This window comes from Chiloscyllium plagiosum, chromosome 8 (genome assembly GCF_004010195.1).
Source record: "Chiloscyllium plagiosum isolate BGI_BamShark_2017 chromosome 8, ASM401019v2, whole genome shotgun sequence".
In the NCBI taxonomy this organism is placed as follows: Eukaryota; Metazoa; Chordata; class Chondrichthyes; order Orectolobiformes; family Hemiscylliidae; genus Chiloscyllium; species Chiloscyllium plagiosum.
Window position 1 is genome coordinate 85,075,668 of NC_057717.1, and position 21,728 is coordinate 85,097,395.

General features: G+C 41.6%; 1 protein-coding gene across 4 annotated transcripts in view; it reads left to right on the forward strand.

Moving 5' to 3' along the window:
• LOC122552150 (pre-B-cell leukemia transcription factor 3-like) overlaps window positions 1–21,728 on the forward strand; it is a 593,793-nt gene that overhangs the window by 329,331 nt on the left and 242,734 nt on the right. The gene's annotated exons all lie outside the window — the stretch shown is intronic.

Genomic DNA, 21,728 nt, shown 5'->3' on the forward strand with positions numbered 1-21,728 from the left:
TCTTGCTGATTCAATCACTAAATTTCTTTTGAGCCTTAAATATGCATTGAATGCTTTAATCGATCCATCACAGTACTTTCTTCCATGCTTTTGTCTTATCAGGCATATCATCAGCTGTTGAACTTAAACATATGAAAATGTATTTACTTGATAAGGCTGCACCTCGTGTGAAAACCTGAAGTCATTCTGTACCTGCTTCTTTCAGAACTCTTACTTCTGACCTCCTGCATTACAAAATTGTTGTGATAATGGTAAGATCTCTATCAAAGCTGTCATTACTGTGTCTATTGCGTGATACTGATCTGGTTGGGTTTTTCCAATATTATTATCTAGTTGTTCCTATTTTGTGTTTTTCTTTCTTTTCAGATTTGTGGCTTAAATGAGTCCTGAAGTTCTTTACACACTCAGAGTATTCCCATTCTGTAGCCATGTAATTGAGGTCTTTCAAAGTCTTGTTCTGTTTTCCCTTTTAGAACCATAGAATCCCCTCAGTGGGGCATCAGGCCATTCAACCCACTGAGTCCACACCGACCCTATCCCTGTAACCCTGCATTTTCCATGGCTAATGCCCCCAGCCTGCACATCATGGGCAATTTAGCATTGCCAATCTACATAGCATGCACATCTTTGGACTGTGGGAGGAAACAATTGCACCTCGAGGAAACCTATTCAGACATGGGAAGAATGTGCAAACTACACACAGACTGTTTCCCAAGGCTGGAATCGAACATAGGTCCCTGGCTCTGTGAGGCAACAGTGCTAACTACTGAGCCACCAAGTCACCTTCTTGTTTCGCTGTGTTCCCTGGATTCTGTCTTAACTTCATCTCTGCTCTAGAGGTTTTATTCCTTGCTGCAACCTTGCGTTATCTTGTTCTTCCAACCAATATTGCTACTTGCCCATTCAGATACTGATCTGGAGTATTTTAAGTTGTTGATCCATGCACATGTGCCGTCCTTGAGCCTGCTAGGGTTTTTTTGTATATATTTATTGAAAAAGATTTTCCTTTTTCTTTACAAAAAAAACACAAACCAAAAAAAAGTAGAAAGGTACAGAAAAATAGGAATAATATTGCACTATTATGTTACATTACAATAACGTTAACAATAAACTGCCTACTATTCTCCAGATTGTATTGATTCTTATTTACTTAACTTAATTCAAACTAACACAAACTTAAATTAAATAAAATAACATTTAAATAAATTGCAATTCACCAAAATTAAATTACACTATATTGTACTACATTACATTACTCCACTCACTGCACTTCCACTAAGGTACCCGTCCACAGGGGCAAGAGTGATTATACCTGTATTTACTAGGCCTCCCTCCCCCCTACCTCAGACTGCCATATATGGCCCTCGTGGCTCTAGAAAGGTCCTTATCAATATCGCCGACAAATCCATGTCTATATAATTTAAAAAGGGCTGCCATGTTTTATCAAATTTCTCTGTTCCGTGGTGCACCATACTTATCAGGTAATCCTGAGGGATGTGCTCAATCACCAGTTTCCGCCTCGCGACAAGACCTGGCAACTTTTCTGATATCCAATTCATTAGGATGTTTTTCCTTGCACAGTACATCAGAATATTGAATAATCTTCTCCCATGCTCATCCAAAGAGGGAAGATTCTGTAATCCTAAGAGGAGGGACACAGGATCCCCCTAACTTCCATTTCCAAGATCCCCTCCAGTTCACTATAGCGCCCCCCCCCCATACCCACGGATCTTGTGACAGGACCAGAGGCAATGTGTAAGTGTGCCAACACTGTTTTTACATTTGGGAACATTTTGGGGAAGATTCTTTCTTAAACTTTGCTAGTCTCTCTGGCGCCATAAGGGCCTTATTGAGGATCTTCAATTGCAACGCTTGTGCCCTATTGCATTTTAAAATCTTCTTTACATTCCCCCATATATTCTCCCATGTTTCTGATGAGATTTCATCTCAATAACTCCTGACTCCAAATCTCATGGAGTCTCTCCATACTCCCTCAGGCATTCCCTCTTTGCAGATGATACTATCTGAGAGAGCGCCCCACATTGAAGCACTCTTTGTTCTATATTAGACTTGTGAGGCTACGTCAAAAGTGTGGTTTTCTTCTGTGTGTAGTCTCTAACTTGGAAATATCGGAGAAGGTCCCTATTAGGGATTCTTTACTTCAGACCTAATTGACTTAAATCCTGGGGCTCCTACTAATTGGGTAAACAGTGAAGTCTTGAGCGAATTGCCTCACTCTGCCGCACCATTCCCCATGCTTTTATTATATTTATAATAATTGGACTTTCACAGTGCTTAATTACTGATCTCATCTTATCCATGAAAAGCAAGTTTATGAGGGGACACTTCGCCTGCGAGGCTTCCATTTGAACCCATATCTATTTTGGGTCATTGTACACCCATTGGCCTACATATGGCAGCAGAGTGCCTATTTGATATTTCTTCAGATCCGGGAGATCCTGTGGAAGCTGCAACTTGGTCAATTTAATTAAGGGGCACCAAATAAACTATCCAAGCCATCCCGCAAACCTCCAGAGCACCTAGTTGGGTAATAATAACGGGAGCATCCTCATATGATATAGCAACTGAGGGAGAACATTCATGATTAGATTAGATTAGATTAGATTACTTACAGTGTGGAAACAGGCCCTTCGGCCCAACAAGTCCACACTGCCCCGCCGAAGCGCAACCCACCCATACCCCTACCTAACACTACAGGCAATTTAGCATGGCCAATTCACCTGACCTGCACATCTTTGGACTGTGGGAGGAAACTGGAGCACCCGGAGGAAACCCCGCAGACACGGGGAGAAGTGCAAACTCCACACAGTCAGTCGCCTGAGTCGGGAATTGAACCCGGGTCTCTGGCGCTGTGAGGCAGCAGTGCTAACCACTGTGCCACCGTGCCGCCCGTCTTGATCAAGGTTATACAGTCAAGCCATGATATGGGCAGTCCCTCCCATCGCTGCAAGTCCTCTTTATCCTCTCAAACAGCTGTAGAAAACTAGCTCCGTACAGCTGCCGGAAGCGAGGAGTAATAAAGATTCCTGGATAGACAAAACCTTTCTGTGACCATTTAAAGGGAAATTCCATTTCACCCTCCAACTTCGATATTTCCACCAACCCCCCCCCCCCCCCCCCATGGGCATCACTTCTGATTTTGTGTTCCCCAGCTCCCACTTTCCGTGCCCTCATTTTCAGTCACCTAGACCTTATGTATGCCTCCTTTTTCTTCTTAGCTAGTTTCACAACTTCACCTGTCATCCATGGATCCCTAATCTTATCATTTCTATCTCTCATTTTCACTGGGATATGAAAATGCACTCTAATCAACTTCTCTTTAAAAGCCTCCCACATATCAAATGTGGATTTACCCTCAAACAGCTGCTCCCAATCCACATTCTCCAGCTCCTGCCACATCCTGCTATAGTTGGCCTTTTCCCAATTTAGCACTCTTCGTTTCGGGCCACTCTCATCTTTGTTCATGAGTATTCTAAAACTTTAGGAATTATGATCACTATTCCGAAGTAATCCCCCCCGAAAGCTTGCCGGGCTCATTCCCCAACACCAGATCCAATATGGCCCTTCCATGAGTTGGACTATTTACATGCTGTTCTATAAAAGCCTCCTGGATGCTCCTTACAAATTCTGCTCCATCTAAACCTCTAATGCTAAGTGTATCCCAGTCAATGTTGGGAAAATTAAAATCTCCCATCACCACCACCCTGTTGCTCCTACATCTTTCCATAACCGGTTTACATATTTGTACCTCAATCTCATGCTTGCTGTTAGGAGGCCTGTAGTACAGCCTCAACATTGTTAATGCACCTTTCCTATTTCTGAGCTTTCTGCCCATAGTGCCTCACTGCTTGAGTCCTCCATAGGGCCCTCCTTCAGCACAGTTGTGATATCAATGCAACTTCTCCGCCCCATTTACCTCCATCTCTTTCCCACATGAAGCATCTATATCCTAGGATATTTAGATTAGATTCCCTACAGTGTGGAAACAGGCCCTTTGGCCCAACAAGTCCACACCAACCCTCTGAAGAGTAACCCACCCAGACCCATTTCCCTCTGACTAATGCAGAGGGAAACCCACACAGACACGGGGAGAATGTGCAAATTCCACACAGACAGTCACCCAAGGCTGGAATCGAACCTGGGATCCTGGTGCTGTGAGGCAGCAGTGCTAACCACTGAGTCACCGTGCTGCCCCAAACTTGTTGCCAATCTTGCCCTTTCCTCAACCAAATCTCAGTAATAGTAATAACATCATATTCTCAGGTACTAATCCAAGTACTGAATTCATCTGCCTTACCTTTAGGGCAGCCTGGTGGCTTAGTGGTTAGCACTGCTGCCTCCCAGCGCCAGGGACCCAGGTTCGATTTCAGCCTTGGGCGACTATCTGTGTAGAGTTTGCAAATTCTCCCCATGTCTGCATGGGTTTCCTCCGGGTGCTCTGGTTTCCTCCGGGTGCTCTGGTTTCCTCCCACAATCCAAAGATATGCAACTTAGGTGAATTGGCCATGCGAATTGCCCATAGTGTTCAGGAATGTGTAGGCTAAGTGCATTTGTCAGGGGAATGAGTCTGAGTAGGTTACTATTCGGAGGGTGGGTGTGGACTTGTTGGGCCAAAGGGCCTGTTTCCACACTATAGGGATTTGGATTCGAAGTCTAATTCTACTACAGTTCTGACATTAAAACAAGTGCACCTCAGATGACCTGCATTCATTATTTGTTCCCTGCCTACTATTCTCTAAGGGTTTAATTCAGAAAGGGAAAATAGAATATGTAAATAAGCTTGCGAAAAACATAAAAATTGATTGCAAAAGCTTCTATCGATATGTGGAAAGACAAAAAAACTGGTGAAGAAAAATGTAGGTCCCTTGTAGTTAAAATCAGGTGAATTTATAATGAACAACAAAGCAATGGCAGTTGAAAAAATGTTTTGGATTTCAAGGTGGACACAAATAACTTTCAGAGAATGCTAGGGGACTGCGGTCAAGCATGAAGGAGGAACTGAAGGAACTCCTTATTAATCAGGAAATGATATTGGGGAAATTGATGGGATTAAAACCTGATAAGTCTCCAGGGCCTGATGCTGTTCATTCCAGAGTACTTAAGGAAGTGGCCCTAGAAGTAGCAGATGCATTGATGATCATTTTCCAGCATTCTGCAGGCTTTGGAAGAGTTCCAATGGACTGGAGTTAAAAATCACCAACACCAGGTTACAGTTCAACAGATTTATTTGGAAACACTAGTTTTCAGAGCGCTGCTTCTTCATTAGGTGGTTGGCGAGTATAAGATTGTAAGACACAGAAGTTATGGCAGAAGTTTACAGTGTGATGCAATTTAAGTTACATATTGAAAAAGACATGGATTGTTTATTTTTTGAAGTCTCTCATCTTTTAGAATGACCATGTTGGAATCATTGCTCTCCTAGTCTGAGGAAGGACCGTTTCTATCGACAGAGTCCCGCGAAGGTTCATCAGGCTGATTCCTGGGATGGCAGGACTGACATAGGAGGAAAGACTAGATCAATTGGGTTTGCATTTGCTGGAATTTAGAAGAATGAGGGGGTATCTTATAGAAACATATAATATCCTGATGGGATTGGACAGGCTAGATACGGGAAGAATGCTCCCAATATTGGGGAAGTCCAGGACCAGGGATCACAGTCTAAGAATAAGGGGTAAGCCATTGAGGACTGACATGGGGAAGAATTTCTTCACTCAGGGAGTTGTGAACCAGTGGAATTCTGTCACATAGGAAGTTGTTGGGGCCAGTTCATTAGATATATTCGTGAGGGAGCTGGATGTGGCACTTGTGACTAAAGGGATCACGGGGTATAGGGAGATGGCAGGAATAGGATACTGAGATTGCATGATCAGTCATGATTGTATTGACTGGTGGTGCACGCTGAAAGGACCAAATGGCCTATTCCTGCATCTGTTTTCTATGGGACCCTGGGACCCATGTTAACTGTCTTTCCATCAAAAAGCTCTTATCAAAAGTCATAGGCAGAAATGTTAACTCTCGCCAGACGTGCTGAGAATTTCCAGCTGTTTCTTCTTATACCAGATATCCATCATTGCAGTATTTTGCTTTTGGAACAGCCTATGGTAGAGAAATGGAGAGATGGTTATGAGGTATGATTAAGAGAAAATGTGGGAGGAGATGCAAATAGACCATAAACCTTGGCATAGACTAGTTGAGCTGAATGGCCTGATTCTGTTCTGTATGTCCTATGTTTCTATTTAGTTGACAGGGTTCGGGTTAGAATTCTAATCTTACCTATTTCTAAGCCCAGTATCACTATGTAAGCAAGAAAAAGGTGTGTATGTTTTGGAAGGTGAAGAGGTCTTCAAGTATTAAAAGTGATACTTTAGCTTCTGTTTCACAACAACTCCATAACTCTCTGCAACCCTTCTTGTTCCTTCATATCTAAACCTGATCCTTTGTAGCTATCTACGTATGACTTTTACATCACTTTTTGTTTAAAGTTTTTGTTACTGTCTCCATTTCAGTTTCTGTGGGCTCTCATAACATCGTAAAAATATATTCAGCTGATAAACTGAATATTAAAGTCTGCACTTTCTAAAGCCGTACAAAACCTGTGTAATAAAATATGTATGTCACAGGGCATTAGTCTGATAGATTCAGCTTATGAATAGATAAATGATAATTGATAGATGTATATGGAAGCCAATACTGAGTGATTCATTGCATTCATTTTATTCTGATTGTCTTACTAGATATCCTGTTTTGTGAGAGATGCACATCCTAAAAGTATTAGGAGCTGTTAATTTTATAACGATAGAAATAGTTAAAAATTAAATTTAAAATACAGCATATCTGCATGGCCATGTAGTGACTTGTGTTTCCCACTGTGTAACTCTGGGATTTGACAAAGATTCAAACTAAGGAGGTGTTTTACCTTTTAGCTGAGTATGATGAACTGATTAAATGAAAAGATCTTTTCCTGGCATGCCTGAGGCCGTGTAGAAATAATATCACTGTTTAGCAAAGACAATATCTGTTGGTTTTGGTCATTGTATAATGAGACAGCCAGTTAAGAATATGCTTAGAGTGTACTCAAGAGCTTGTAGTCAGATAAAGGCTCACGAATATTAGTTTTATTCTTTAATTTTTCATTCTGATGAATGGTATGGGTAGACCACTGTGACAGGAAGCAAAGCCTTGGGCAATTCCTCATATAGGAGCATTTCTTTCAAATTTCTCAATGACCTGTCAAAGACTTTTAACTTGATGTATATCCCATATGCAGGGCTCTTAATTTGGCATATAGACCTACAATGTATTGTGGCATGTTGGAGTTGGCTGAGACTTAAGGCCATGCAAATACAAAGTAAGCAGATTTTCACAGGTTTTGTTACAAATCGACTTCAAAGGGAATTTTTCCTCTGTAATTTCTGTGTTTTTAATACTTGTTACTGTTAGGTAGTTCTTATTTTGGGGGAATCTATGCTCCGTGTATTCTCCTTCAATCTATTTTAAAACAAAACTGTACATTGACAATTTACATAGTTATCATGTTTTGAAATAAAACAAAAAAAATGCCGAGAATGAAGGAAGTAAAATAAAACAGAAAAGGTTGCTAGTTAAAAAATCATAGTATCTGTGACTGTCAAATATAACTATTAGATTTAATATGGATATTTATGCATTAATGTGCTTGATCAGCACCCCATGCGTCATCTTAAACATTATCACCCTCCACCACAGACTCACAGTGGCAGCAGTTTGTACCATCTACAAAATGTACTGCAGCAAATCATCAAGGCTCCATCAAAAGCACCTTCTAAATTCAGGAATTGTGTGACCTAGTAGGACAAGGACAGCAGTTGCCTGGGAACACTACCACTTGTAAGTTCCCCTTCAAGCCATGCATCATCCTGACCTGGAACTATATCATTGTTCCTTCCCAGTTGCAAAGCCAAAATCCTGGAACTCCTTTTCTAACACCACTGTAGGTGTATTGATACCACAGGGACTGAAGCGGTTCATAAAGGTGGCTAACTACCACTACCTTGAGAGCAATTAGGGATGGGCAACAAACTGATTTCGCCACATCCTTTATAGAGCAGATGATAGCAACAAATTTGGGGTTGACAAGGGGATGGAACTTAGAGTCATAGTCATAGAGATGTACAGCACGGAAACAGACCCTTTGGTTCAACTCATCCATGCCGATCAAATATCCCACCCCAATCTAGTCCCACCTGCCAGCACCTGGCCAGTATCCCTCCAAACACTTCCTGTTCATATACCCATCCAGATGCCTTTTAAATGTTGAAATTGGACTAGCCTCCACTAATTCCTCTGGCAGCTCATTCCATATGCGTACCACTCTCTGCGTGAAAAAGTCTCTTTTATATCTTTCCCCAATCACCCTAAACCTATGCCCTCTAGTTCTGGACTTCCCCACCCCAGGGAAAAGACTTTGTCCATTTATCCTCTTCATATTCTTTTCATATGGCATAACAAATCCTATCACTCAAGCTGTTTGTGAAAGTCAATGAGGTTGTGGGTGATTTATATCCAGGTGCTATGCCCATGTTGGCTCCATAACTCTCAATACACATGGCTAGCAAAAGAGGATGCTAAATTATTAATTTAGCTCATATCCACTGTTTTTTGTGTGAGCAAAATCCATACTTCTAAACTTTATTTGAAAAGGGCTTCTTAAGTTCTCAATTGATCTGGGATACAGAAACCATCAACTTTAACTATTTCACGTCATGCATTGCACAGTGAGATGAGTTTTTTTAAGAAGTACAAAGAGGATTGATGAAGGCAGAGCAGTGAATGTGATCTATATGGACTTCAGTAAGGCATTCAACAAGGTTCTCCATGAGAGACCGGTTAGTGAGGTTAAATCTATGGAATATAGGTAGAACTAGCCATTTGGATGCAGAACTGGCTCGAAGGTAGAAGACAAGAGGGTGGTGGTGGAGCATTGCTTTTCAGTCTGGAGGCTTGTGACCAGTGGAGTACCACAAGGATCGGAGCTGGGTCCACTACTTTTCTTCATTTACAAAGGAACCTCGATTATCCAAATATCGGATTATCCAAAGACATCAAAACATTGGCAAAGCAAAGAAACACAAGCAGTTCAAGCATCAGCGACTGGATTTCTTTAGGTAAGGGCTGTTGCACAGCCCTTTGCAAAAGTAAGTGTTTCACAGTATTCCTGGCATTTTACTGGGCCGTTCATTTAAAAAAAATGCAGAGAACATAAACGCGTGCACTTCTGTCTTTCTATCGTGAGACTGAGTCCTCGAAAAATGATACTGTAAATGGTCTTATGATCGTAGAAGCTGTTCGGGACCTCATTTAATGTGGGATTTCATGGTAAGGGTTTAGTTCTTCTCATTTTAACCTGTAATTTGCAGACTGTGAAGATTAGAGTCGAGAGTGTAGTGCTGGAAAAGCACAGCAGGTCAGGCAGCATCCGAGGGGCAGGAGAATTGATGTTTCGAGCATAAGCCCTTCATCAGGAATTAGGTCATTCCTGATGAAGAGCTTATGCCCGAAATGTCAATTCTCCCGCTGCTCAGATGCTGCCTGACCTGCTGTGCTTCTCCAGCACTACTGTCTTGACTATGATCTCCAGCATCTGCAGTCCTCACTTTCTCCCCGACTGCAAAGATCAGTTTGTTTAAATGACGGACTCATTAAAATTTTAGATTTAATCAAATTCTCTGTTAGAGCACAGTGTTATATCAGTATGGCTTCCCCGTTTAAGCTAAAATCGATTATCTGAATAATCAATTATTCGAACGAAATAGTGCCTGCCATTCTGATCGAATAATCGAGGTTGCTCTGTATATAAATGATTTATAAATGATTTGGATGTGAACGTAGAAGTTATAAGTAGTAAGTTTGCAGATGACACAAAAATTGGAGGTGTAGTGGACAGCGAAGAATGTTATCTCAGATTACAACTTGATCAGATGGACCAATGGGCTGAGGAGTGGCATATGGAGTTTCATTTAGAAAAATGCGAGGTGCTGCATTTTGGAAAGGGAAATCAGAGCAGGACTTATACACTGAATGGTAAGGTCTTAGGGAGTGTTGCTGAACAAAGAGACCTTGGAGTGCAGGTTCATAGTTCCTTGAAAGTAGAGTCGCAGGTATATAGGATAGTGAAGAAGGCCTTTGGTTTGCTTTCCTCTATTGGTCAGAGCATTGAGTATAGGAGTTGGGAGGCCATGTTGGAGCTGTACAGGACATTGGTTAGGCTACTTTTGGAATATTGAGAGCAATTCTGGTCTCCTTCCTTTCAGAATGGGTGTTGTGAAACTTGAAAGGCCCAGAAAAGATTTACAAGGATGTTAGCAGGGTTGGAGGATTTGAGCTATAGGGAGAGACTGAATCAGCTGGGGCTGTTTTCCCTGGATCGTCGGAGACTGAGGTATGACTTAACAGAGGTTTAGAAAATCATTAGGCGCATGAATACGATAAATAAACAAGGTCTTTACCCTGAGGTGAGGGAGTCCAGAACGAGATGGCATAGATTTAGGGTGAGAGGGGGTAAGATATAAAATGGACCTAAGGGGCAATTTTTTCATGCAGAGGGTGGTGCGTATATGAAATGAGCTGCCAGAGGATGTGGTGGAGGCTGTTACAATTGCAACATTTAAAAGGCAGCTGGATGGGTACATGAATAAGAAGGGTTTAGAGGGATATGGGCCAAGTGCTGGCAAATGGGTCTAGATTAGGTTAGGATATCTGGTTGGCATGGACGAGTTGGATTGATGGGCCTGTTTCCATGCTGTACTTTCTATGACTGTATTGTGCAGCCCTTTTCACCTGCAATGGTTCGGCAGGGTTTTTGGAATAAGTTCAATTTTTATTTCCTTTATTCTTTCATAGGATGTCGGACTCACTTACAAAATCAGCATTTCTTGCCCATCCAGCATTACGTTTGAACTAACTGACTTGTTCAGCTGTTTTAGGGAGAAATTCAGAGTCAGCCACATTGCTGTGGATCTGGAGTTACATTTAGTCCCAATCAGTAAGGGCAGATACCTTCCCTAAATGATATTCGGGAACCAAATGGATTTTTACATCAACCAATTAATTGTCACAATTATTGACCTTAGCTGTCAATTTATGCTTTATTAATCCATGGTGGGAACTAAATTCATGTCCCCAGGCCATTAACCTCAACCTGTGGATTGTTAGTCATGACATTATCACGACACTAACATCTTAGTGCCTACCGCTGAAGAACCAACCTCTGAAATCTCCCCTATACCTTCCTCCAATCACTTTAAAATTATGGCCCCTTGTGACAGTCATTTCAACCTTGGGGGAAAGTCTCTAGCTATCTACTCTAACTATGCCTCTCATTACCTTGTACACATCTATCAAGTCTTTCTTCTTCTCTTCAGTGTGAAAAACCCTAGCTCACTCAGCCTCTCTTCATAAGACAAGCCCTCAAATCCAAGCAGCATACTGGTAAATCACCTCTGCACCCATTCTTCCTATAATGAGGTGACTGGAACTGGACACAATATTCCATGTGTGGTCTAACAGGGTTTTATAGAGCTGCAGCAAACCCTCAGGACTCTTAAACTCAATTCCCCTATTCATGAAAGCCAAAACACCATACCTCTTCTTAACAACCCTATCAATTTGGGTGGCAACTTTGAGGGATCTATGCATGTGGACCCCAAGATCCTGCTATTCCTTCACACTGCCAAGAATCCTGTCTTTAACCCAGGATTCAGCATTCAAACTCAGCCTTCCAAAATGAATCACTTTTCATTTATCCAGGTTGAACTTCATCTGCCACTTCTCAGCCCAGCTCTGCATCCTGTCCATGTCATGTTGTTACCTGCAACAGCCCTCGACACTATCTACACCAACACTGACCTTTGTGTCATCGGCAACCTTACTATCCCACCTTTCCACTTCTTCATCCAAGTCATTTATAAAAACTACAAAGAACAGAGGCCCAAGAACAGATATCTGTGGGATACCACTGATCACTGACCTGTAGGCAGAATACTTTCCATCCACTACACTCGCTGTCTTCTTTCAGCCAGTCAATTGTGTATCCAGACAGCCAAATTTCCCTGTATCCCATACCTCCTAACTTTCTGAATGAGTCTATGGTGGGGAACCTTATCAAATGCCTTACTGAAATCCATACACACCGTATCCACTGCTCGACCTTCATCAACTTGTCTCATCATGTCTTCTAAGAACTCAATAAGGGTTGTGAGGAATGACCTGCCCTTGCATAGCCATGCTGACTAACTGTATTTTTCCAAATAGTCGTAAATCCTATCTCTCAGAATCCTTTCCAGTACCTTGCTTACCACAGACTTTAAGACTGACTGGTCTGTAATTCCCAAGGATTTCCCTATTCCCTTTCTTGAACAAAGGAGCAGCTTTCACCTCCCTCCAATCATCTGGTACTACTCCTGTGGAGAGTGAGGATGCAAAGATCCTCTAGTGTTGCAGCAATCTCATTCCTCACTTCCCATAGTAACCTTAGATGGATCTGGTCCGGCCCTGGGGACTTACCTACTTTAATGCTTTCTAAAGTTTCCAGCACATCCACTTTCTCAGTACCAATCTGCAGGCCTATTAACCTGGTCCATGGTGTTCCCACTATCAACAAGGTCCCTCTCCCTAGTGAATACTGAAGCAAAAACTCATTTAGGGCCTCCCCTGCCTCGTCAGACTCCAGGCACAGGTTCTCTCAACTCTCCCTGATCAGCCTACCCTCTCTGATCATTCTCTTATTCCTCATGTAAGTGTAGAACACCTTTGGATTTTTCCTAATCCTTCCCACGAAGGCTTTTTTGTGTCTCCTCCTAGCTCTTCTCAGTCCATTTTTTAGTTCTTTACTAGCTACCCTGTAATTCTCCAAAGCTGTACCAGATCCTTGCTTCCTCAACCTTGAGTAACCTGCCTTCTTCCTCTTGACAATAAGCTCCTCTTCTCTTGTCATCCAAGGCTCCTTCAGCTTACCATTCCTTGCCTGCCTCAGTGGGACAAAGTTGTCCAACACTAGCAACAAGTGCTCCTTAAAGAGCCTCCACATCTCTGCTGTGCTTTTCCCGTAGAACAATTGCTTCAAATTTATACTCCACAGCTCCTGTCTCATAGCAGTATAATTTTCCCTCCCCCCAGTTAAATACCTTCCCATACTGTATGTTCGTATCCCTTTCCATGGCTATGGTAAAGGTGAGGCAGTTGTGGTCACTATCACCAAAATGCTCTCCCTGTCTGACACCTGGCCTGGCTTGTTGCCTAGCACCAAATCCAATAGGGCCTTCCCCTTAGTCGGCCTATTTACATATTGAGTCAGGAATCCTTCCTGGCACACCTGACAGAATCGGTTCCATCCAGACCATCTGCACTAAGGAGGTTCCAATCAATATTGGGGAAGTTGAAGTCACCCTGAACAACAACTCTGTTACATCTGCAAGATCTGCCATCCAATCTGTATTCCATCTCTCTGCTGCTATTGTGGGGTCAATAGAAAACACTCAATAAAAGTGACTGCTCCTTTCCTGTTACTGACTTCCAACTGTACTAACTCAGTAGACAAGCCCTCCTCAACAACCTCCTTTTCTGCAGCTGTGATGCACTCTCCAATTAACAATGCTACTCCCCCTCCGCATTTATGCCCCCCCCAGAACATCCAGCAACCATTCCTACCCTGGCCACAACACCGTAGTTCCAAGTACTGATCTCTAAGCTCATCATTCTTATTCCTGACTCTCCTTGAATTGAATCAGACACACTTTAACCCATCCCTTTGCTCTATCAACTGTGAATCCTTCCTGACAGACTCTCTGCATTCTATTTCTCCTTCTTTCCCCGCTTTATTTTGTTTTTCATTTGGAGTCATAGAGTCATAGAGATGTACAGCATGGAAACAGACCCTTCGGTCCAACATGTCCATGTCGACCAGATATCCCAACCCAATCTAGTCCCATCTGCGAGCACCCAGCCCTTCCTATTCATATATCCATCCAAATGCCTCTTAAATGTTGCAATTGTACCAGCCTCCACCACTTCCTCAGGCAGCTCATTCCATATACGTACCACCCTCTGTGTGAAAAAATTGTCCCTTAGGTCTCTTTTATATCTTTCCCCTCTCACTCTAACCTATGCCCTCTAGTTTTGGACTCCACGACCCCAGGGAAAAGACTTTGCCTATTTATCCTATTCATGCCCCTCATAATTTTGTAAACCTCTATAAGGTCACCCCTCAGCCTCCGACGCTCCAGGGAAAACAGCCCCAGCCTGTTCAGCCTCTCCCTATAGCTCAAATCCTCTAACCCTGGAAACATCCTTGTAAATCTTTCCGATGGGAAGGAGACCAGATCTGTAAACTGTTCCTCTTATGCTTGCATCCAAATCATTTATGTAAATGACAAAAAGTAGAGGACCCAGCACCAATCCTTGTGGCACTCCACTGGTCACAGGCCTCCAGTCTGAAAAACAGCCCTCCACCACCACCCTCTGTCTTCTATCTTTGAGCCAGTTCTGTATCCAAATGGCTGGTTCTCCCTGTATTCCGTGAGATCTAACCTTGCTAATCAGTCTCCCATGGGGAACCTTGTCGAACGCCGAAGTGCTCTGGTTTCTTCTGGTAGTCCAAAGATAAGCAGGTTAGCTGGATTGGCCATACTAAGTTGCCAGGTAGTATGCGAGCTAGGTGGATATGGTGTTACAGGGATTGGGTGAGTCTGGAATAGGATGCTCTTTGGAGGATCAGTGCAGACTCGATGGGTGAAATCAAGGGATTCAGTGATTGAAAATAGTATGAAGAGTGATTGTAGTAAAAGAACATATGGGGCTATGGCCTCACAACAGCAGGATTTGGATTGAAATAAAACATAGAAAATATTTTATCATCCCTCTGGGTTAAAAGCGCTTATAAATTAGAATTAGGTTTATTGTCACAGATACTCAAGTATAGGGAATCATGAGTACAGCGAAAAGCGTACAAAATTGCCATTTCCAAAATCTTAGGTACAAAATCTTAGGTGTAAATTAGAAAAATGAAAAAATAAAGTTAAAAGATCAACATTACAGTCCTAATAAAACTAGATTTTAAAAAAAAAACCTAGGTACAAAATCTTGGGTATAAATTAGATGGATAAAAAAAAACCGTAAAAGTTCAACATTACAGTCTTTCTAAAGCATGTAGTCCACACTGGGTTCACCTGGAGCCTGGGAGTCTATGCTGGGCTTCCTCAAGCCGAGGAGTCCGCATTGGACTTAATCGAAATCTGGAGTCTGTGCTGGGCTTTCTCGAAGCCCGGAGTCTGGACTGGGCGTCTTCGAGGAGGCCGGGAGTCTGCGCTGGTTTTCCTTCAGGAGACTGGGAGTCCGCATTGGGGGTTATTGAAGCCTGGAGTTTGTGCTTCCTTGAGGCCGGATGTTCACACTGGGTTTTCTTAAGGAAGCCAGGAGTCTGCACTAGGCTTCCTCATGGCCGGGAGTCTACCCTGGACTTCCTAGAGGAGACTGGGAGTCTGCACTAGGCTTCCTCAAGGCTGGGAGTTTCTTGAGTCGGCGCTAGCTTAATTCTCCACCATTGATGCCATCCGAAGAATGGGGTAAGTAGAGAAGGAAAAAAGAAAGGAAAAAAAATACAACTTGTTTTTGTAGAAGGTCTCCTCAAGTGTCAACTTTTTTGTTTCTTTACTTATACCGTTATTCAACCCCTTTCCCCAGCTGTCCAAGTCAGGAGAAGAAATAGAAATTTGGCAACTGTAGGAAAGGATTCAATTGTTCATTTGAGTTGGAGATCCGCCGTCCTGTGTTTTAAGTACCTTTTTTCCTCTCTCCATATCTGTTTAACCCTGTAGCATTTTTTAAGTTTTTCCAGTTCTGATGACTAGTCATGAAACTAAACTATTTCTCAGTCTATCTATGCTTCCTGATCTGTTGAGTATTTTCAGCATTTTCATTTTTTAAGATTGCAGATTGCAGTTTTCTGCTTATTTACTAATCTAATCCAAAGCTAATAAAGAACTGTCACACTCAGGCCGAATGACCATTTATTGCTGTAACTTCCTGTGATACTTATTCTTTCTATTTCTTCCTTCTGTCCTCACTTTATTCTACCTTTCTTTTCTATTTGTTGTTTTTATCTGTACCTTTCTTTCACATATTGGTGAAAGCTGAATGACTGAGCAGACTCAGTGGGACAAATAGACTACTCTTCCTATTTCCTATTAGTTTTATGGAGTACACCACCTTAAGTATTCACTGTTTCTACCACCAGCACATCATGGTTGCAATTTGTGCAACTTGTGCCACCTACAAGGTGCACTGTAGTAGCTTACAAAGGCTGGTTGAAAACACTTCAAACCTATGACCTCAGGACATCAGATGCCACGGGGGCACCATTATTGCAAATAGAACATAGAACATAGAAGAATACAGCGCAGTACAGGCCCTTCGGCCCTCGATGTTGCGCCGATCCAAGCCCACCTAACCTACACTAGCCCACTATCCTCCATATGCCTATCCAATGCCTGCTTAAATGCCCATAATGAGGGAGAGTTCACCACTGCTACTGGCAGGGCATTCCATGAACTCACGACTCACTGAGTAAAGACACGACTCGCTGAGTAAATATGTCTCCTAGACATAAACCAACATGACTTCGAACTATGTCAGCTATCACTAGTACTGGATCAAAGTCATGCAATCCTGTGGGTGTACATACATGGCATACAAGCCAATAGATCCCTGAACGGAAAGCAAGCTCAGTATAAGTATTTAACATGGATCATTTTAAATGTTAAAGCATGTCACCTAAATACGATGGTATTAACATGACATGGGTGTTCGATAATCCTAGTGTCCATTTGTAAATTTTCTAATATTACAGATTATATTAAAAAATTCTAAATATGTTACTTTTGTTTCAATGATTATTTATGTATTCAGAAGTGTATTTCCAGGTTAGTTTCATTCTTCAATTAATCATATGTTATTGAACATAATAATTTATTGAACAGCACAGGAACAAGCTGTTTAGGCCCCCAAGTCAATCCCGACCACGATGCCATTCTAAATTGATCCCATCTGCTTGCACATCCCTCTATTCCTTAACTGTTCATGTGTCTGTCTAAATTCCTCTTAAAAAGGACAAGACCAACCCAATCCTGATTCTTGAAGTTAAAAATCACACAACACCAGGTTATAGTCCAATTAGTTTATTTGAAGGCACTAGCTTTTGAAGCGCTGCTTCTTCATCAGGTGGTTGTGGAATAGAATTAGACAACGCAGAATTTATAGCAACAAGATTGCAGTGTCATGGAATGTAATATTAAACAAATTTAGCTTGAGTTTTTCATCTTTTAACATGATCATGTTAGTTTTGGTTCCTTTATAACATTTTTAAAGTTACGTTCTCAAGATAGCCTTAATAAGAGGTGCCATCTCAGCTCAGATAGTGCATTGAAGGTGTGAAGGTAAAGTCTGTCTGTGTCCCAATGTTAGGTCGAACTGATTCATTTTCTAAAGTGGGATTTACAGAATTTTACGTGGATGTATGCAGGTTTTGAGCAAAATAAGATGTAATTCTACAAATTCTCCCTACAAACGTGTGTGTGTGTGTGTGTCTGTCTGTCTGTCTGTGTGCAGGCGACACCAAGTGAGTGTGTGTATGCGGGTGTGTGTGTGTGTGGAGGTGTGAGAGTGTGACTGTAATGGGGTATAAGTCTATGAGAGGGTGTGTGTTGGGGTCTGAGTGTGGGGGATGTATGTGTGAGTGTATGAGAGAGGATCTGCATGGGTTTGTAGGAGTGTGTGTACGTGAATGAGAGTGTATAGTGCAGTGGGTCATCTGTAGTGCGACATGAACCCAAGGTCCCGGTTGAGGCCGTCTCCATGCGTACCGTTCGAACTTGGCTATCAGCCTCTACTCAGCCATTTTGTGTTGTTGCCTGTTCCGAAGTCCGCCTTGGAGAATGGTCACCTGAAGGTTCAAGGCCGAATTGGTGGAAAGGCAGGATTTCCAACCATTCTTCTAATGAAAGATCACTGATTAGCTTTGCTTCTCTCTTCACAAATGCTGCCAGGCGTCTGAATATTTTCAAATTTTTAAAATTTTTATTTTAAATTTCCAGCATTGGTGGTATTTAATTTCATCCTTTTCTGAACAGCTGGTTTAATTGCAATTCATAAACATTTCAAGAAATTACCTTCAAAACATTCATATTTTAATGCTGAGGATATTTGCTTAAATTAAAAACCTAAGAGCAAAGTTCTGTAAAGTTAGTGTACAATCAAAACTTTTAAGAGGGCTTCCAGGATTTACCATGCAAAACAAATAATTCACCCCACTGTTCTTACATAAAATCACTTTTTACTGTTATAATTGCAAAGAATAGGACAAAAATATATCTTTGCATCTTGAGAAATGACATGAGCAACATGCATAGATAACAAGGTCTATCTTAAGTTTTAGGGTTAGAACTCCAGGCAAATGTTTTAATGTGTCCTTTATGGGCAATACTGGCAAGACAATATTTATTGTCCATCTTAGTGTCTCAGGTTGATGCTGGTTGGTTTTCTCCTTATTTTTAAATAAGTGTTTTATTGATTTCTCGATTTGCCGCCTTTCGTATACAGTTAGGGTCCCTAGACAAATCATTCAGGATCTGTTGCTTTCATAGGTCCAAAGTTTTTTGGGTTTTTTTACTTGATTGGTATCCCATCTCAAGTTCTTATTTATTCCAGTTTTATGTTAGCTGCTCTGCAACTCACTGGAATGTGTTAAAGGAAGTAAAATATCATCAATGAAATACATAGGGCAAAGCTTTCAATAAATCACCCACCTCTTACAAATCATGAGACATGATGAGAGGGGCGATGGTGGCAAAGTTTTAATTTGGTATTGTTATTGTGATGTATCAAAATACTGTGAAAAGTATTGTTTGTATGCTAACCAGACAAATAAATCTTTAGCAAGTGCATCAGAGTAATAGAACAGGATGCAGAATGTCGTGTTACAGCGACAGAGAAAGTGCAGAGAAAGATCAATTCCAGTATATGAGACATTGGTTCATAAGTTTGATAATAGTGGGGAGGAAATGTTCTGGAATCTGTTGGTACATGTTTCCAAACTTTTGTATCTTTTGCCCAATGGAAGAAAGTGGAAAGGAGTATAATTGTGATGGAGGAGTTCTTGATTATATTGACTGCTTTCTTGAGGCAGTGGGAAGTGTAGATGGAGTCAGTGAGAGGAAGGCTGGTTTTCATGATGAACTGGGCTGCGTCACAAGTCTCTGTAATTGCTTGTGGTCTTGGGTGGAGCAGTTGCCATTTTGAGCTATGATGCATCTGGAGAGGACGCTTTCTGTGGTGCATCTATAAAAATTGGTAAGGGTCATTGTGGACATGCCAAATTTCCTTAGCCATCAGAGGAAGTAGAGGCGTTGATGTACTTTTCTTGACTTCATTGATATGGATGGACCAGGATAGATTGTTGGTGATATTTACTCCCAAGAATCTGAATTTCTCAATCAGCTGCACTTCAGCACCATTGATATAGACAGGGGTGTCCTCCACTCTGCTTCCTAATGTCAATGACCACTTTTACGTTTTGCTGACATTGAGGGGGAGACTGTTTTCTTTCACAATGCCTCTTTCCTGTACTTTGTGTGCCATTACTAATCTCTTGAAGCATTTCATAATGATGGAAATCAGAGGCACTGGGTGGTACTTATTAAGGCACATTCGCTGATTTTTCTTTGGCACTGGGATGATAGTGGCCTTTTTGAAGCAGGTGGGAACCTCACATCATAAGGGGAGCTTAAAGATGTCTGCAAGTACTTCTGCCAGTTGATCCACGCAGGATGTGAGTGCACAGCATGGCAGTGACTGTAGGTACAGGTGCACCCAAGGCTGTCGGGGCAGGTGAAATCATTTCACTCACTGTCTGTTCAAACTGACCATTGAATGCATAGAGTTCATCAGGGAGGGATACATTGTTATCAGCAATTCTACTCGACTTCACTTTGTAGCCCATTATATCGTGTCAGATGTGTGTTCATGTGGTGAGACTGGGACTCTAGCTTAGGCTGGTATTGTCTCTTGGTGTCCCTGATGTCTTTGCAAAGACCATACTTAGATTTCCTGCGTAAATCAAGGGTCACTGACGTGAACATCTTTGACCTGGACTTCTGTAGGGAGTGGATCTTTCGGTTCATCCATGTTTTTAGGTTGGGAATCATTTAGATTAACTTCTTTGGAATGCAATCCTCTACACACTTACTCCTGAAGTCTGTGACAGTAGTGGCATACTCATTTAGGTTGGCTGCTTAGTTCTTGAATATGGACCAGTCCAGTGACTCCAAGTGGTGACGTAGGAGCTTGTCTGTTACTTCATACCAATATTGTACGATTTTCTTACCGGATCATCATGTTTCAGTTTCTGCTTGTAATTCGGGAGAAGGGGCACAGCCTTATGGTCTGCTTTACCAAAATGCAGATGGGAAATACATTAGATTAGATTAGATTACATTAGATTAGAAATGGAGCGGTAGACTTCTTTAATGGTTATGTAGCAATGGTCCAGGATGTTTGGACGTCTGGTAGGACAGGAGATGATACACTGGATATTCACACTGGGGAGATAATTTATATTTGTTTCTTCTCCCTCCCTCCTTTTCTTTTTGCAGGACTTAGACAATCTTAAATGACATTCATTTCATCATGCGGTAATAATACTGGGCTAATAATCCAGACTCCCAGTTTTATCTTCTGAAGACGGGTTTAAATCTCACCATGAGTAAATGGTGAATTTTGAATTCAGTAAAAATCTGGAATAAAAAGCTAGTCTAATGTCACCACTGTAAGTTATCATAAAAGTTGGTTCACTAATGTTCTTTAGAAAACAAATCTGCCATCCTTACTTGATCCGACCTCTATATGACTTCAGATCCACAGCAATTTGGATGAATGCTAGTTTAGCCAGCAACATATCCCATAAGAATTCCCATAAAGTGATAATGCCTTACACATCTCAACCAATTTCCCCGTCATTAATTTCCGTTTCTGCTGAAGTTGAAACTCCTGAGTATAAACATTGTGTTCAGAAAATGTTACTGACTGTGGCACTCAGTATCATTTTTATCATGATTTGGACTAAGATAGCGTAAAATAGAAAACTGGCTGGCTTATAACTAAGCCGAGGAAGACAGGAGAGTTCCCATCTTGTGGGTTTAAAGGAAGTCCAAGTTCTATTCATTTGTTCTTTAGCAGCTGAATATATTGGGCATTATGTGATGAAATTTCTGACGACTTATAAGCTGTCATTCTCTCTGATTCATTTTGAGAAGTGGTATGTATGGCTGCTGCAGGAAATAAATTTGATTAGTGCTGGATTGTGGGCTTAACGCTTATTGTTATAATGGAAACAATCCAATTCGGTATCTTTACCTTGACCCAGTAGTTCTGAAATGTATTGATATTTTCACATTAATGAGCCAAGAGAGAGAATGCAAATAGCTGTGAGAACGGTTATTAAAATGCACTGTATACAGAACATTGACCGAAGTGTGTTGGGAACTGAGTGAACTATGAATGTCATCTCAGCTCTGTTGTTGAATAAATTATGCAAAGTAGAGAACTATGAATAACAACAAATTTATTTAGTATTCTATCTGACTGCATGAGTGGTTTATTAATTACTTTGCCAATTTTATGAA